At 38.0% G+C, this 16,348-nt stretch overlaps 1 pseudogene; it reads left to right on the top strand.

Annotated features, from left to right (window-relative positions):
- The first annotated feature begins 1,211 nt into the window (after positions 1 to 1,211).
- LOC122120693 lies at positions 1,212 to 2,031 on the top strand (annotated as a pseudogene).
- The last annotated feature ends 14,317 nt before the right edge of the window (positions 2,032 to 16,348 follow it).

Here is a 16,348-nt window from a genome sequence, read left to right as displayed (position 1 = left end):
GTAATGGCTGATGCAGATTAAAGATTATTCAATTCAGGCTTTGCATGGTAACATATGCCTGTGATCTCAGTACTGCCTGTAATTCTAGCCATTTGAGAGGCCAAGGCAAGAGAATTAAAGTTTGAGGCTGGTGTGGACTACTGACCGGTTAAGACCCTGTCACAAAACCACATAAAACCAAACCAGGGCTGGGAAGGTGGCTCAGTGGTAGAGCGTTTGCCTTGCATGCATGAGGCCCTGGGTTCGATTCCTCAGCACCACATAAGCAAAAGGAAAAAAGCCGGAAGTGGTGCTGTGGCTCAAGGGGTAGAGTGCTAGCCTTGAGCTGAAGAGCTGAGGGACAGTGTCCAGGCTCAGAGTTCAGGCCCCACGACCGGACTGACCCCCCCCCCCCAAAAAAAAAACAAAAAACAAAATAACCCAAACAAAAATAAAATGAGAATTGTGAAACTCTCTAATTTGCACTGAAGACAATTCAAAGAAATGTGGTATCAAGCAAGTAAAAATAGTAAGTTATGCAGCATTATGAGTTTTGAAAATAATCTATGAATTAACTTTGAAAAAAATTAAGTGATTTTAAAGACAAAAAGTTCAATGCATGTTAACACATATAGTATCTTTTTTTTTTTGTCAGTCGTGGGACCTGAACTCTCTGCCTGGGCGCTGTCCCTCAGCTCTTCAGCTCAAGGCTAGCACTCTACCCCTTGAGCCACAGCACCACTTCCGGCTTTTTTCTTTTTGCTTATGTGGTGCTAAGGAATCGAACCCAGGGCCTCATTCATTCAAGGCAAGCACTCTACCACTGAGCCACCTTCCCAGCCCACATATAGTATCTTACTCATAAATAATATTAGTGCTTTCCCAAAATAATTCTTCAAGGAAACGCCTTTTTTTTTTTTTTTTTTTTTGGGTCCGGTCGTGGGGCCTGAACTCTGGGCCTGGGCGCTGTCCCTCAGCTCTTCAGCTCAAGGCTAGTGCTCTACCACTTGAGCCACAGCGCCACTTCCGGCTTTTTTCTTTTTGCTTATGTGGTGCTGAGGAATCGAACCCAGGACCTCAGGCATGTAAGGCAAGCGCTCTACTACTGAGCCACCTTCCCAGCCCCAGGAAATGACATTTCTTTTTGTGCAAGTATACAATGGTAAAGAATGCAGATCAAATAGCCCGGAGCTGCAGTGAGGGAAGCCAGGCTTAACCGGAAGCGCGTCGTTATGTGGTGTTTGCTGGCTCCAGCCAGTGTGCTGCTCCTCTGGGTGCCCTGGTCAGATTCTTAGACAGCCGCTCCCGCCAGTGCGGGCCTCAAGATGATGCTTCCAGTGCCATCTTTTGAAGATGTTTCTATTCCTGATAAACCCAAGCTTAAATTTGTTGAAAGGGCACCCCTTGTCCCAAAAGTAAGAAGAGAACCTAAGAACTTGAAAGACATTCGGGGCCCTTCCACTGAAGCTACTGACTTCACAGAAGGCAATTTTGCAATTTTGGCATTGGGAGGTGGTTACCTCCATTGGGGCCATTTTGAAATGATGTGCCTGACAATCAACCGCTCTATGGACCCAAAGAACATGTTTGCTCGCTAGAGAGTCCCAGCCCCTTTCAAGCCCATCATCCGCAAAGGTGTTGGGCAGCACATGGGGGGACGCAAAGGCGCGATCGATCACTATGTGACCCCTGTGAAGGCTGGCCGCCTCATAGTAGAGATGGGGGTGGGTAGCGCTGTGAATTCAAAGAAGTGCAGGGTTTCTTGGAGCAGGTTGCCCACAAGTTACCTTTCCCAGCGAAGGCTGTGAGTCGCGAGACTCTGGACAAGATGCGAGAACTTCAAGAGGAAAGAGAAGGAAACAACCAAAACCCCTCACCTTTGAGAGTATAGTCACCGCCAACATGCTGGGCATCCGGAAGGTGTTAAGCCCATATGACTTGACCCAGAAGGGGCGATACTGGGGCAAGTTCTACTTGCCTGAACGCATGTAGCGACAGCACCGGAATACAGTACTAGCTATTGAGAGAAGGAATCTGCATTCTTATTCTCCGCCTGCCCTCATGATCTTTGGGTGGCATTAACATGGTTTTCTTTGCAGGGGAGAAGGGGTATTCGAGCTTTGAACTCAGAGCCTTTTGCTTCCTACCACTGAGCCATGCCTCAGGGTCTAACCACTCACTAATTGCTGTGAGCCCTTCAGAAATGAAGAATGATTGGTGAGAGCTCTTGATTCTTCTGGATTATAAAATAAATGTCTTCAGAGCTGAATAAAAAGAATGCAGATCTAGACCCCAGCAGTTTTTCCCAGTATTTCTTTTTAAAAATAATCTGTATTGAGGTATCCACGTATCATACGTTTCACTAATATAAGGTATATAATTCAACATTCTCTTTAGTGTATTCTGAAACTTGTGCACAAAGAAATCCAGTATCCATAAACAGTCACATCCCTTTGTCCCTGTTGCCCTCTGCACTCCAACATTTAGGGACCATTGATATACTTTCTGACTATAGATTTGACAATTCTGGGCTTTTCATTTAAATGGAAATCATATAACATGTGATCTTTTATGACTGAATTTTACTTAGCACAATATTTTCAAGGTTCATTTATATTGTAGCAATGAATCACTACTTCATTCTTTTTATAGCTGAATGATTTTTCTATTATATAGGTATACCCCATTTATTTGGCCATTTGTTGATGACATTGGCTTGTTTCCACTTTGGGATATTACAAACAATGCCTCTATGAACATGCGTGTACATTTTTTATGTAGAATCTGCATTCATTTCTCTTCAAATATGTTTCCATTCGTAGTGTCTTCAGTATGTTCCTTTAAGTCGAACTGTTGAACCATATGATTAAGTCTATGTTTAACTTCTTAAAGAACTGCCAGACTATTTTTCAGAGTGGCTACATCATATCACATTCCCACAAACAAGTATGGTTGTTCTAGCTACTCCACACTTCTTTTTCTAGAGACAGAGCCTTACTATGTACTCAGGTTAACCTCAACTTCTCAATCCTCCTGCTGCAGCCTCTCCCATGCTGGCATACATCATTGCACTCAGTTTATTCCATATCTTTTAATTAAATTTTATTCATTCTAGTGAATCCAAACTCATAGTTCAGTTGTGGTTTTGGTTTTCTTTTTCCTGAAGCTAATGATGTTGAACTTCTTTTTATATGGATATTGGGTATTCATATATCTTCCTTCAATAAATTCCTATTCAAATCCTTTGCTTATTATCCAATTGAGCCATTTATCATTAACTTCCCTTCTCTAATTCTTTTTTTTTTTTTTTTTTTTTGGGTCCAGTCGTGGGGCCTGAACTCTGGGCCTGGGCACTGTCCCTCAGCTCTTCAGCTCAAGGCTAGCGCTCTACCACTTGAGCCACAGGGCCACTTCCAGTTTTTTTCTCTTTTTTGGTTATGTGGTGCTGAGGAATCAAACCCAGGGCCTCATGCATGCAAGGCAAGCGCTCTACCACTGAGCCACCTTCCCAACCCCTTCCTTCTCTAATTCTAAGGATTTTTTATATTTTGGATTTTCTAAAGATTTTATAGCTTTCACCATTATTTACTACTATACACCTTTTTTTGGGGGGGAAGTATGAATTGTTTTTTGGAGACAGGGTCTATTTATACACTCCTGGTGGCCTTGAACTTGTGATCTTCCTCCCTCAGTATCCTGGATGCTAGGACCATAGGCATCGGCATAGGCATATACCTAGCTTGTGATCCATTTTTTTGGATTTCAGTTTTCTATGTGGTAGGAGGAAGATGTAAAATAAAATGTTATTCTTTTGCATGTGGATGAATATCTAGTTGTCCCAGGACCATAGGTTTGAAGACCATTTTTCCCCTATTGAATTGTCTTGGCATCCTTATTTAAAAAAAACTCTATTATTTGTTGTAAATGAGTTGATTTCTGGACTCTCAGTTCTATTCCATGGATCTATATATATATATATATTTTTTGGGTCTGGTCGTGGGGCCTGAACTCTGCACCTGGGCGCTGTCCTTCAGCTCTTCAGCTCAAGGCTAGCACTCTACCACTTGAGCCACAGCGCCACTTCTGGCTTTTTTCTTTCTGCTTATGTGGTGCTGAGGAATCGAACCCAGGGCCTCAGGCATAGCAAGGCAAACGCTCTACCACTGAGCCACCTTCCCAGCCCTCCATGGATCTATATTAATAGATAACTGATCTATTTGTGTATCCTTATGCCAATACTTCAACTGTCTTGATTACCTTCTGGTCCTTTTTGAAAGCAGAAAGTATGTGTCTTCTAACTTTGGTGCTCTTTGCCAAGATTGAGTTGACTATTCTATGTCCCTTGAATTTCCATATATGAATTTTCATCTTAACAATATTGTCTTTCAATCTATGAACATGGAGATCTTCATTTATTTAGATATTTGCTTTCTTCAAAATATTTTGTAAATTTTAATATGAATTTTATACTTGTTTCTTAAATTTTATTCCTACATATTTTGTTTTATTTTTATGCTATTGTGAATGGAATTTTTGGTGGCTCTGGTGATTGAAGGTATGCTCCTGCAAATACTAAGCAGGCCCTTTATCACTCATCCAAACCTTCAACCCTGAAATTTTTTGAGGAATTGGGAATCAAATACTAGGCATGTACTCTACTATTCAGCTACATCTTATTTCACTTTTAGTTTTATTTTTTATTTTTATCTTTAAGTAGTTGTACAAAGAAGTTCCCATTCTACAAAACAGTACATGAGCACAAAGTGTCTGACATTGTCACCCATCTCTCCTAACCCATCCCTTCTCTCATTTTTTTTCTTTAATTGAGATTAGGTGATTACATAAATTTCACATATTTCACAATATTGTGGAATAGTGATACTTAGTTAAAGTCACAAACACATTTTAACCTTCACAAGGCAAATTGTCATTATCATGGTCTATACATTTTGTGAATTCTATGAGCTTTGACAATACAAGTTATTTTTTCCACATCAGGCAATGTTTACATTTCTTCCTTTTGCTTAGTGTAGGCTGTTCCCACTTATTCTGTTTCTCCTTCTGGCTTCCTCCGTTGTGAGCATATATCTACTATATATGTGGTCAAGAACATGGAGTCATTTAGCAATGATATGACAAAATGGGTGGCTGTCCTTTGTTTCTCGAGTCCTGTTTATTTTGTCATATCTTCTTGTATTTTGGCTTTAGCATCCACATATCAGGGAGACCATGTGCCATTTGTCTCTTTGTTCTTGGCTTACTTCACTCAAAATAATCTGCTCTAGTTCCATCCATTTCCCTGCAAATGCCATTAGTTTGTCCTTTCTAATGGCTGCATAATATTCCATTGTATATAGGTACCACAATTTTTGGATACACTCTCAGTAGTGGGGCATCTGGGTTGTTTCCAAATCTTGGCAATTGTGAACAGTGCTGTAATAAACAAGGAGGAGCATGTGTCTTTGTATGCTGATTCTTGTTGTTCAGGGTAGATGCCTATGAGTAGTATGGCTGGGTCGTAGGGGAGGTCTATATTTAGCTATCTGAGGTACCTTCATACTGTTTTCCGAAGTGGTTGCATTAGTATACATTCCCACCAGCAATGCATTAGGGTTCTTCTTTCTCCACATCCCCTCCAGCATTTGTCGGCTGACTTAGGATGTGGGCCATTCTGACTGGGGTAAGGTGGTATCTCAGTGTTGTTTTTATTTGCATTTCCTTTACAGTCAGGGTTGATGAACATTTCCTCATGTGTTTCTTTGTCATTTTTATCTCTTCTTTTGAGAAGTCTCTCTTTATTTCCCCTGCCCATTTCATGATTGGTTTGTTAGATTTGTGAGGGGTTAGTTTCTTGAGTTCCCTGTATATAATGGATATTAAACCCTTGTCTGATATTTTACTGGTAAATATTTTTTCCCAATTAGTTGTCTTTCTTTCTAGTTTGGTTGCTATTTATTTGTCAGTGCAGAAACTTTTTATTTTAAGGTAGTCCCATTTGTCCAGTCTCTCTCCAATTTGTTGTGACCTTGGGACTCTGTTCAGGAAGTTCCTGCCTGTGCCTATAAGTTCAAGTATCTCTTCTACTCTGTCCTGCAGTAGTTTCGGAGTATCTGACTTGATGTGAAGGTCTATAATCCATTTTGAGTTGATGTTAGTTCATGGTGACAGGCTAGGGTCTACTTTTAGTTTTCTCATGTGGCCACCCAGTTTTCCCAGCACCAATAGTTGAAGAGGTTATGATTCTTCCACTGTACGTCTTTGGCTCCTTTGTCAAATATCAACTGACTGTACTTATGCGGCTTTATTTCTGGGTCCTCTAGTCTGTTCCATTGGTCTTCAGGTCTCTTTTTGGGCCAGTACCAAGCTGTCTTTGTTATTATGGTTCCATACTTGAATTCCGGTATCGTGATCCCTCCTGCTTTGTTTTAGTTTTTAGTTTAGGTTTTAATTGTTTATTGCATGTATAAAGACAGGTAATTTTATATTGGCCTTGTGTCCTTCACAATAACTTGAATAGTTTTTTATAAACAAAAATTGTTTTTTAAAAACAATTGTGAATTAGCTAGTTTTTATCTATATAATGTGTTACATCATCTGCAAAATAGTTTTACTTCTTTCCCTCCAAAATGAATGTCTTTTTATTGCTTAATTTTATAGGTAATAACAATGTGTGTCATAACAGGAAATGTTCTTTTATTGTTAGAGGAAAAACATACAATCTTTTTATCATTTAGTATGATAATTTTTGACTCTTTCCTAGATACCTTTTATTGAGGTGAGGAATGTCCATTCCTTTCTTAGTTTGTTAAATATTTTATCAAGAGAAGAAAAAACATAACTTTTAAAATCAGAGTCTCACCAAGTAGCCCAGGCTGACTTTGAATGAGCCTCCTGTCTCAGTGCTGGGATTATAGGTATGCACCACCATGGCTGGCTAAGGATATTGAATCTTATCAACATGTGTATGTGTGTTTTGAGATGTTCATGGATTTTCCTCATATTCTGTTCATATAGTTTATATGTTGATTTTCTGATATTAACTTGATCTTGTAATCTTATATAAATTGTACTAGGTCATGGTGTATAATTCTTTGCTGAATTCAATTTTAAAGTGTTTTGTTGAAGATTTTTTTACTATTATGAGAAATATTGGTCTTCAGTTCAGTTTTCTTTGTTTGTAATGTCTTTGTCTGATTTTGGTATTAGGGCAATACCTAAATCATTGATTTAGTCAGGAGGTATTTTTTCCTCATTATTTTTTTTTCTTTTTTATGGTAGTAGGTTTGAACTTAGAACCTTGTACTTTTACTCTACTACTTGATCCATGACGCCAGCCCTTTGTGCTTTTATTATTTTTTGAATAAATTTTCCCTGGGCTAGTCTCCTTGGCAAGCCTTTTACTTATTTTACCTCTTTAGGTATGATGATAGTCATGTACCACAATGCCCAGCTTTTATGCCTGGGCTGGCCTTGAACTACAATCTTCCTGATCTTGAGTAGCTAAGATTACAGGTGTGGGTGTTACCATCTCTTAATATTTCTTTAAAGTTGATGAAGGATAGATTTTTTGGTGTGTGTGTGTGTGTCGGTCCTGGGTTCTGAACTCTGGGCCAGGGTGCTTTCCCTCAGCTCTTCAGCTCAAGGCTAGCCCTCTACCACTTGAGCCACAGTACCACTTCTGGCTTTTTCTGCTTATGTCATGCTGGGGAACCAAATTCAGGGCCTCATGCAGGCAAGGCAAGCACTTTATCACTGAGCTACCTTCCCAGACCGAAGGATGGGTTTTAATTGTACAATTTTACTATAATTTATCAGTGAAGCCATCTAAGGTTAGCTCTTTCTCCTATTAGCATACACTAAGGTTTCCTTGTAATATTTCCATATATGCATGCAATGTACTTGGATTAAATTAATCCCATCTATATTACTCTTTTTTATCTTCCTTTATCACTTTGGTGATTATTCTATTTTCATACAAACCTAGGTTTTCTTTGTGAGCAATTTTTGGATTGTAATCTAATCTTTGTTTTAAGTCTATCTGTACTTTCTGTTTCTTCCTAAATCTATTTTGGTAGTTTTTGTCTCCTTAGAAAAATTTCCATTTCATTTCAGTTATCTATTTGTAAGCATACAATTCCTCAGATTATTCCATCATAATCTTTGCTAGATCCTTAGTAAGTAATGACCTCACTTGGATTCCAAATTTTAGTAATTGGACTCTTCATCATTTTCCCATTAAATATTCAAGAATATATTTTCTCTTCTTTCTTAACAGTACGGGGAATTGAACAAAGGGTTTCAGGCTTGTTAGGCAGGAGCTCTCTTGCTGAGTTATAGCTACAATTCTTTTATACATTGGCTGTTTTTTAGATAGGCTCCTACTTCCTGTCTGGGCGTATGCCTGGACTATGATCCTCCTATTTTATTTTTACTACTCACTGTAGCTGAGATGACAAGTGCATGCAGTCATTCCCAGTTTCTTCCATTCAGTTGGAATCTCATGAACTTTTCTGTCTGGGCTCACTTTGAACCTTTATCCTCTCAATCTCAGCCTCCCACATAGTTCAGATGACAGGCATGTGGCACTACACCCAGTTATTGACAATGGATCTCATAAACTTTTATGCCCAGGCAGGCTTCGAACCATTAGCTTCCTTATCTCAATATCCAAGTAGCTAGGGTTACAAGCATGAACCACCAGAGCCTGGATATTTTCTTTTTTCTTGAAGGCAATCATCACCTTTCAGGTAATTTTAACATTTTTTAATAGAAATTCTAATCTTCTAATGAACTTTTATGAACTTCATGATATTTAGTAATACTATAAATAATGAACAATCACAAGTAAATAATAAATAAATGCAAAATTATCAAAACCCCTTTGAGTTGTGGCATACAGTTTATTTAAGCAAAGAAAGGATATCTGATCCATTTTTACTTTTTACTAAAAGTTTCTTGATCCTGTTGTTAGCATTTACATTCTTCCTGTTCTAAGTATCCTCTGGCTTAACTTTGTCTATAGGTGGGTACCTTTATTGCTTGCCAATAATTTGAGGAAATAAAAAATTGTTTCTTATAAACATTTGAGTAATGAAAAATGACACCTCTTTGGAAATAGGAATTGAATGTTTTTGTCTCATGTGAGCCAAGACATGAACTCAATATTTGGCCTAGATTGTTTTCATTTTTTCTGCACAGGGAGAAAATTTGATGGTACCTCACTTAACATGTGCCTGACAGGCTATTATAGAATGACCCCCATCACTGACTTCACCATATGGATGATATGTACAGTAAGAACAATTGACATGAAAAAAATAAGAATTATTAGGTTACAACAAGTCATCTGTAGCCTAACACAAGTAGATCATGAAATATTATGATTTTACCAATAATTCTATCATTGAAGTCCTCCATTCTCCAGGGTCCATGTCAGTAGAATTTCCCAGAACAATCTTTTATCTTCACTAGATCCTTAACTCCAACCAGAAGATATGCCCCACCACCATGAAATATAGTTATATTTTCTTTTTTCTCTGTAATGAGACATAGTTAGTTTAGTTATTTTCATGATCTTCAAGTAGTTGTACAAAGGAGTTACTATTTAACAAAGCAATGAATACAATATACCTTGATCACCATCATTCCTTTCTTTCTTTTCTTTTTTTTTGCCAGTCGTGGGGCCTGAACTCTGGGCCTGGACACTGTCCCTCAGCTCTTCAGCTCAAGGCTAGTGCTCTACCACTTGAGCCACAGCACCACTTCTGGCTTTTTCTGCTTATGTGGTGCTGAGAAATCGAGCCCAGGGCCTCATGATGCAAGGCAAGCACTTTACCACTGAGCCACCTTCCCAGCCCACTATCATTCCTTTCAATATTTTATGATTGCTTTCTCCTCCCATCCACTATTAATTTGAGACATAGGCTTTAGAAACACATAATATCCCTTGGAAAACATATTTTTATCATTTTGGCAACATGTTTTAAAGTTCTAATGCTTTAACATAATAAGTTAATTTAATTTGAACAGTGAAATGGGTTACAAATTAAATAATTGCTTAGAGGACACCACAAGGTATTTTTGTCTTTTTGAGAGAATTTAATATTTATCTCACCTAACCAGAAAAAGTAAGCTATTTCATATAATAAATCGTTGCTATATTTAAAATAGTAATTAGAAAAGACAAAAATTATATTCTATCATTACAAATTTAAGGAAAATATTTAAAAAATCAAGGAGAAAATAAAACATTTTCTTAGTAGAATAATATATATTTCAAATACACATATCATTTTATTTTAATACAACATAAAAAAAGAAACTGAAGTAGAACTTCAAAAACATTATCAAATGTTTGCTACCATTTTAGGTAATAGGGAATGCATCTTCTCATTTTTAGTAGTTTGATGCTTAAAGCAAAATTGGATGATTCAAAAATTAAGTAATTGAATAATGTACAATTTAAGTATATAGAAAACCAGCAACATTTTGCAAAGATGTTTTAGTTTAGCCATTCCACTTTCATTTAATATATGTTATCTTTTTTTTCCCCTGTAGTTCTAGCTTATTTGTAAAATTTGTAAGGAAAATGCGTGTTTTGAAGCCAGATGCCAGTGGCTCACACCTGTAATCCTAGCTACTCAGGAGGTTGAGATCTGAAGATCACGGTTCAAAGCCAGCCCAGGCAGGAAAGTCTATGAGACTCTTATCTCCAACAAGCCATTAGAAAACCGGAAGTGGCAAAGAAGACACTGTTTCTTGGCACAGTGTTGATTTTTTGTTTATGATTATTATTATCATCTTTAAGTAGTTGTACAGAGGGCTTTCAGTTCCACATGCCAGTTTATTAGCACAATACGTCTTGATTATTGTCATTCCATTCATGGTTCTCCCCTATATCTCTCCCAACCCTACCCTGGCACATTGATGTGATAGCAGAAAATGACTCATAACAGATGAAGAGATTCTTAGATTATAACAAGTTAGAGATTTACATCTGCTTTGTTAACATTAACAAAGTATTTTTATGGACCCCAAAGCTCTTATAGCTGAAAGATGTTTTAAAAATTCAATAATAGTGATAGTATGCAGTTAATTTATGACAAGTATCATTTGATGTAATCTTCACAACAGTCCCTAGAAGTATATTCCATTGTTATCTGCATTTTTACAAATGAGGAGACATATGGAGAGGTTAAACTACTGCCTAGATTTACATCACCGAGAATTGGCAGATTTAGCTTTCAAGCAGAAGTCTAGATTCTAGAACTGAATTCTTTAAAATATTATAGAATGACTCTCATACATTGTGAGTATACCTTCTAGAATAGTCCTGGAAGACTATGTTTCATTCTGCCTGAATTCCCTTCTTTTCCTTCTCTTTCCCTTTCCTTTTCCTTTCCACTTTCCCCCTTCTTCCCCTCTCTCCCCCCTCCCCTCCCTCCCCTCCCTTCCTTCCCTCCCCTCCCTCCCCTCCCTTCCCTCCCTCCCCTCCCTCCCCTTCCCTTCCCTTCCCTCCCTCCCCTTCCTCCCCTCCCTCCCTCCTTCCCTCCGTCCCCCCTCCCCTCCCTCCCTTCCTCCCTCCCTCCCTTCCTCCCTCCCTTCCTCCCTTCCTCCCTTCCTCCCTTCCTCCCTTCCTCCCTTCCTCCCTTCCTTCCTTCCTTCCTTCTTTTGTTAGTATTAGGGTTTAAACTCAAGACTTGCTCAGCTTTATTGCTTGGGTCTCTACCACTTGAGCCATGCCTCTTGTCTAACATGTTACTGGTTAATGGGTGATTGAGTTTCAGTTTTCTGCCTGGGCTGGCTTTGAATCAAGATTCTCTGGATCACTTAATATAATTTTTTCCAAGCCTTTCCATTTCCTAACAAATGGGGCAATGTCATTCTTTCTGATGGAGGCATAGAATTCCATTGTGTATATATACCACATCTTCTTGATCCATTCATCTACTGAGGGGCATCTGGGTTGGTTCCATATCTTAGCTATGGTAAATAATGCTGCAATAAACATAGTTGTGCTGGTAGCTTTAGTGTGGCCTTGTTTGTGGTCATTTGGGTAAATGCCCAAAAGTGGGATTGCTGGGTCATTGGGGAGCTCTATATGGAGTCTTTTGAGGAACCTCCATACTGCTTTCCAAAGTGGTTGAACAAGTTTGCATTCCCACCAACAATGAAGTAAGGTTCCTTTCTGTCCACATCCCCTCCAGCATCTGTTGTTGTTAGAGTTCTTGATTTTTGCTGTTCTAACTGGAGTGAGGTGATATCTCAATGTTGTTTTGATTTGCATTTCTTTTATGGCTAGGGATGTTGAACATTTCTTCATGTGTCTATTGGCCATCCTTCTTTCTTCTTCAGAGAAGCTTCTCTTTAGGTCTTTCGCCCACTTACTTATTAAGTGAAGTAAGCCAGGCCCAAAGAAACATAGGTCCCATGGTTTCCCTTATTTGCAATATCTAGTATAGGTATGAGTCAAGCGGAAAAAGTCAGAGAATGTGATGTTAGGAAAACGAACCCTCAAATATGTATTTTAATGTTTTTGTTTCATTCATGCATGTGTTTCTAACGCATTTATAATATTATTTCTTTGTTGCTTTGTATGTCCCTCCCCCACAGTGTAACCCCCGCTTTCACTATATTTGATGTCAGTATAACATGTGGAGGAGACGGGGACAAACAAGTCGTTTAAGGATTCAGGTGGACCTGTTGCAACAATGAGAAGTACAAAATGTCATGTCAAAACCAGCTTTACAATGTCGGTGGGGGGGGAGGGAGGGGGGGTATGATTGGGTGGGGGGGAGGGGGGAGGCTGGGAAGGGAGGTGAAGGGTAAACAAAGGAGGAGGCTGCAATCCTTGGTAAGAAATGTATGCATTTTCCTGCCCATGTAAGTGTAACCCCTCTGTACAGTATGTTTTCAAATAAAATAAAAATTAAAAAAAAAAAAAAGATTCTCTGGATCTCAGTCTCCTGAATAGCTAGGATGACAGGTATGAGCGACAGGGACCTGGCCTGATTTTCTTCAGGAATAATCACTGTTGTCTTGAGGTGGTTCTTTCGATTATTTGACAAATTTAGTAATTAATGAGAATGATGTTGGAATAAAGTATGATTCCTTGTAACAATAATACCAATACAATCATGGATTGTTACAATAGGAGGGTTGTAGAGATTGTGTGATTCATGCCCTGAAGTTACTGATGAAAAATTTTAGTCTAATTAGAAGAGAGATGAACAAGATAATATAGGACATCCAGAAATTTTGCTTTTCAGGGGCTTCTGGAACATTTTTAGATAAATATTTTTAATATTTAAAATAGCATTTATGATTCCTCTTAAATTTACTTCTGTGTCAAATATCCACCATTGTTTCATTTCTTTCTTAAATGAATACTTTTCAGGCTTTTTGAGAATCTAGAAATCTTAGTTGTAACCTAGCCCCACATGCTTATTTCTTCTTTTAAAATATAGCACACAGAACTGAAACCCAATACTTCAGAGATTATTTATCCAGCCCAACCTTTCTTTAATTGTTATTATACTTCTAGTAGGATAGACTAAGATTGTCACAGACTTCTTTTTAGTAACTATTTCATTGCCTGGTAGACAGATCAAAGGAACCATTTTTTTTTCAGACAGGAGGCATATTTGTAATCATGATTCTGAACATCAATTCAACATTTGTTTTCTTTAGCTCTGGCTATTCACACGCTAGTGTCCTCAGTAATCTATTTGCTTAGAGAACTGGCAGAATGGACAGATTTGCTGGAAAAAAATAAATGGCAGTCATAATTATATATTAGATATTTTTGTTCCTATACCTACATGCTTAGATTTGCTTAGTTAATTGATAAGTACATTTTTGACATTTGCTGTTCAGATCTTATTTAGGTCTACTACCTTCTAGACCATTGACTTGAATAGAATTGTAAAGCCCATCTTTACATGAAACCTAGGTGATAAAAAATTTTTCTTCCCAAGAAAAACTAATGATACACCTGAGTTAAATGAAAATGGCCTAACCTGGAAATCAAGAGTGAATTGCTTCCTCAGTGTTGTTCTTCTCTCCTCTTTGGTAGAATAGGAAAGGGTAACAACAGGAAAGGCTGTAGGAGTCAGAGCATTGACCTATGGCTGACCTGTCATATTGTTAAAGCAAAAAGAAATTTCAGAATGAAGAAAGGATTGGTTTTTATTGGAATTTAAACACCACTGCTTGTCCTTGAATGATTCAGGACCAATTTTTAAAGGAGAAATCTTGAGGAATAGGAAGAAAGAACTAAAGATTGAAGTTTTTTGGTTTTACTACATTTTGCATGATATCAGGATTATCTTGTCACATTGATACATACTGATTATATAATACATAAATGCCTACTGGTTATAATATGTAGAAAAGTGTCATTTACAAACATTTACACACATGAACACACAAATGCCAGTACTGAGGCTTGAATTCAACAATTCAGGATAGCCTGAATACGATCCCTTTTTGTGTTTTTTTTTTTTTTGCTCAAGATTAGCACTTTACGACTTGACCCATAGCTCCACTTTTGGGTTTTTGCTGGTTAATTGGAGAATTGCAGGGGTTTTTCTTCCTGGGCTGCCTTTGAACTAGGATTCTCCGATCTCAGCCTCCTGAGTAGCTAGGAATGCAGGCGTAAGCCATCTGGGACTGTCTACATCTTTAGTATTTTGTCTTTGAAAACTTCAGTTCCCTAGATTGTCCTTTCTACATCTCTGTTTCCATAAGTATGAGACAGGACAGTAAGAGGAAGGAGGATGTGCCCTAGCCTCCTAGTCATCTCTGAGAAATGTCTTCTGTCTCCACCTCTTTTAGTGCTTTAAAGTCCTTTTGAAAACTCATGCATACAGTAACTTTTGTAAATGGCTGTTATATGTATATGTGTTTGATATATTTATATTCTCTATTAGACTATAATTGCTTTGAGGTCAGAGTCTAGGTGATTTTTTTGTTGTTGGTCATGGGGCTGGAACTCAAGTCCTGGGCACTATCCCTGAGCTTGTTTGTGCAAGCTCAGTGCTCTACCACTTTGAGTCATGGCTCTACTTCTGGTTTTCTGGGAGCTAATTGGAGAAAAGAGTCTCATAGACTTCCCTGCTCAGGCTGGCTTTGAACCATGAATCTCAGATCTCAGCCTCCTGAATAGCTAGGATTACAGGTGTGAGCTGTCGGCATGCAGCTAAGTTTTTAAATCTTTCATAAACTTCATAGTTCCGAATCTGGTGCTTACATATTTAATAATCAAATATTTATGGTAACATTTTAATGGTTTTAAAATTATTATTTTATCTAATATCTGGTGGTAGAGCAGCAGGAATTTATTTGTGTATATGAGACTGCTTGGATAAGCAGAAAAAAGGAAAGATGAATTAAGTGTACTTGACAAGAGAAGAGCTGAGTTTAAAAAACACAAAGAAATGAAAAAAATTATGTGGATGGCTTTAACTTTAAGTAGAAAAGCATCAATGACTATTTTAAGCAGTCTGAGAGAACGAGAGAGCTGAATGACAGGATTCTTGGAGATAAGTGAAAAATGGCTTGATTAGGAACAGTAACAATGTTGAAGAAGAGGAAATTTAGAAGAAATGGGAGCAGTGAGCAGTCAATGTAAGAGAGTGTATAAATCACAGGACTTTTTAATAATTTTTATTTTTTCTGTGGGCTAGAGGAGTAGCTCAGCAGTAGAATTGTCTGCCTAGTAAGCCCAAGGCCCTGAATTCAAACATGAGTATTATAAAGAAAATTGTTTGTAGTAGCTTGGTGTGGTGGCCAGTGCATGTAATCTCAGTAATCAGGAGGCAGAGGCTGGAGGACAGTGAGTTTGAGGCCAGGCTGTCTCACATAGTGAAACATTCTATGAATTGCCACTTCCTTGATGTCATGGACCATGTCTTACATTTGAAAGTGTCTGGTGTATTAAAAAATCTCACAACATCTGCAATATATAATTAGCAATAATTTCTTATCACTCTGAGTGTGGAGGAGTTGTAAGGAAATCGTAATGGTTAAGTGAGTTCAAATACTTCTTAAATGTTTGAACTTGACTGAATTACTTCATTTTGCATAGCTTCACTTTTGCTCTCTAAAAAATGATTTTTAGGATTGTTAGAAAGATATGGAAATGTGTGCCAGTATAGTGGGGTAGTTATTCAATAAACATTAGCCCATTCTGGTTGTGTCTTCATGAAGTTTATTCATCTTGGAGAGTGAAAAGGTGTGATGGGGTAGGAAGGTGGGATGACAAGGAATACAGTGAAGTTAGGAGAAAATATTATTATTATTATTATGTTACTGTTTGTCAGTCATGGGGCTTGAGCTCAGGGTCTGGGAGCTGTTCCTGAGCTCTTTT

The sequence above is a fragment of the Dipodomys spectabilis genome, unplaced genomic scaffold (genome assembly GCF_019054845.1).
Source record: "Dipodomys spectabilis isolate Male_0828 unplaced genomic scaffold, ASM1905484v1 ptg000176l, whole genome shotgun sequence".
Taxonomy (NCBI): Eukaryota; Metazoa; Chordata; class Mammalia; order Rodentia; family Heteromyidae; genus Dipodomys; species Dipodomys spectabilis.
Note: the sequence above shows the minus strand (reverse complement) of the source record. Positions and strands in the feature narration are given on the sequence as shown.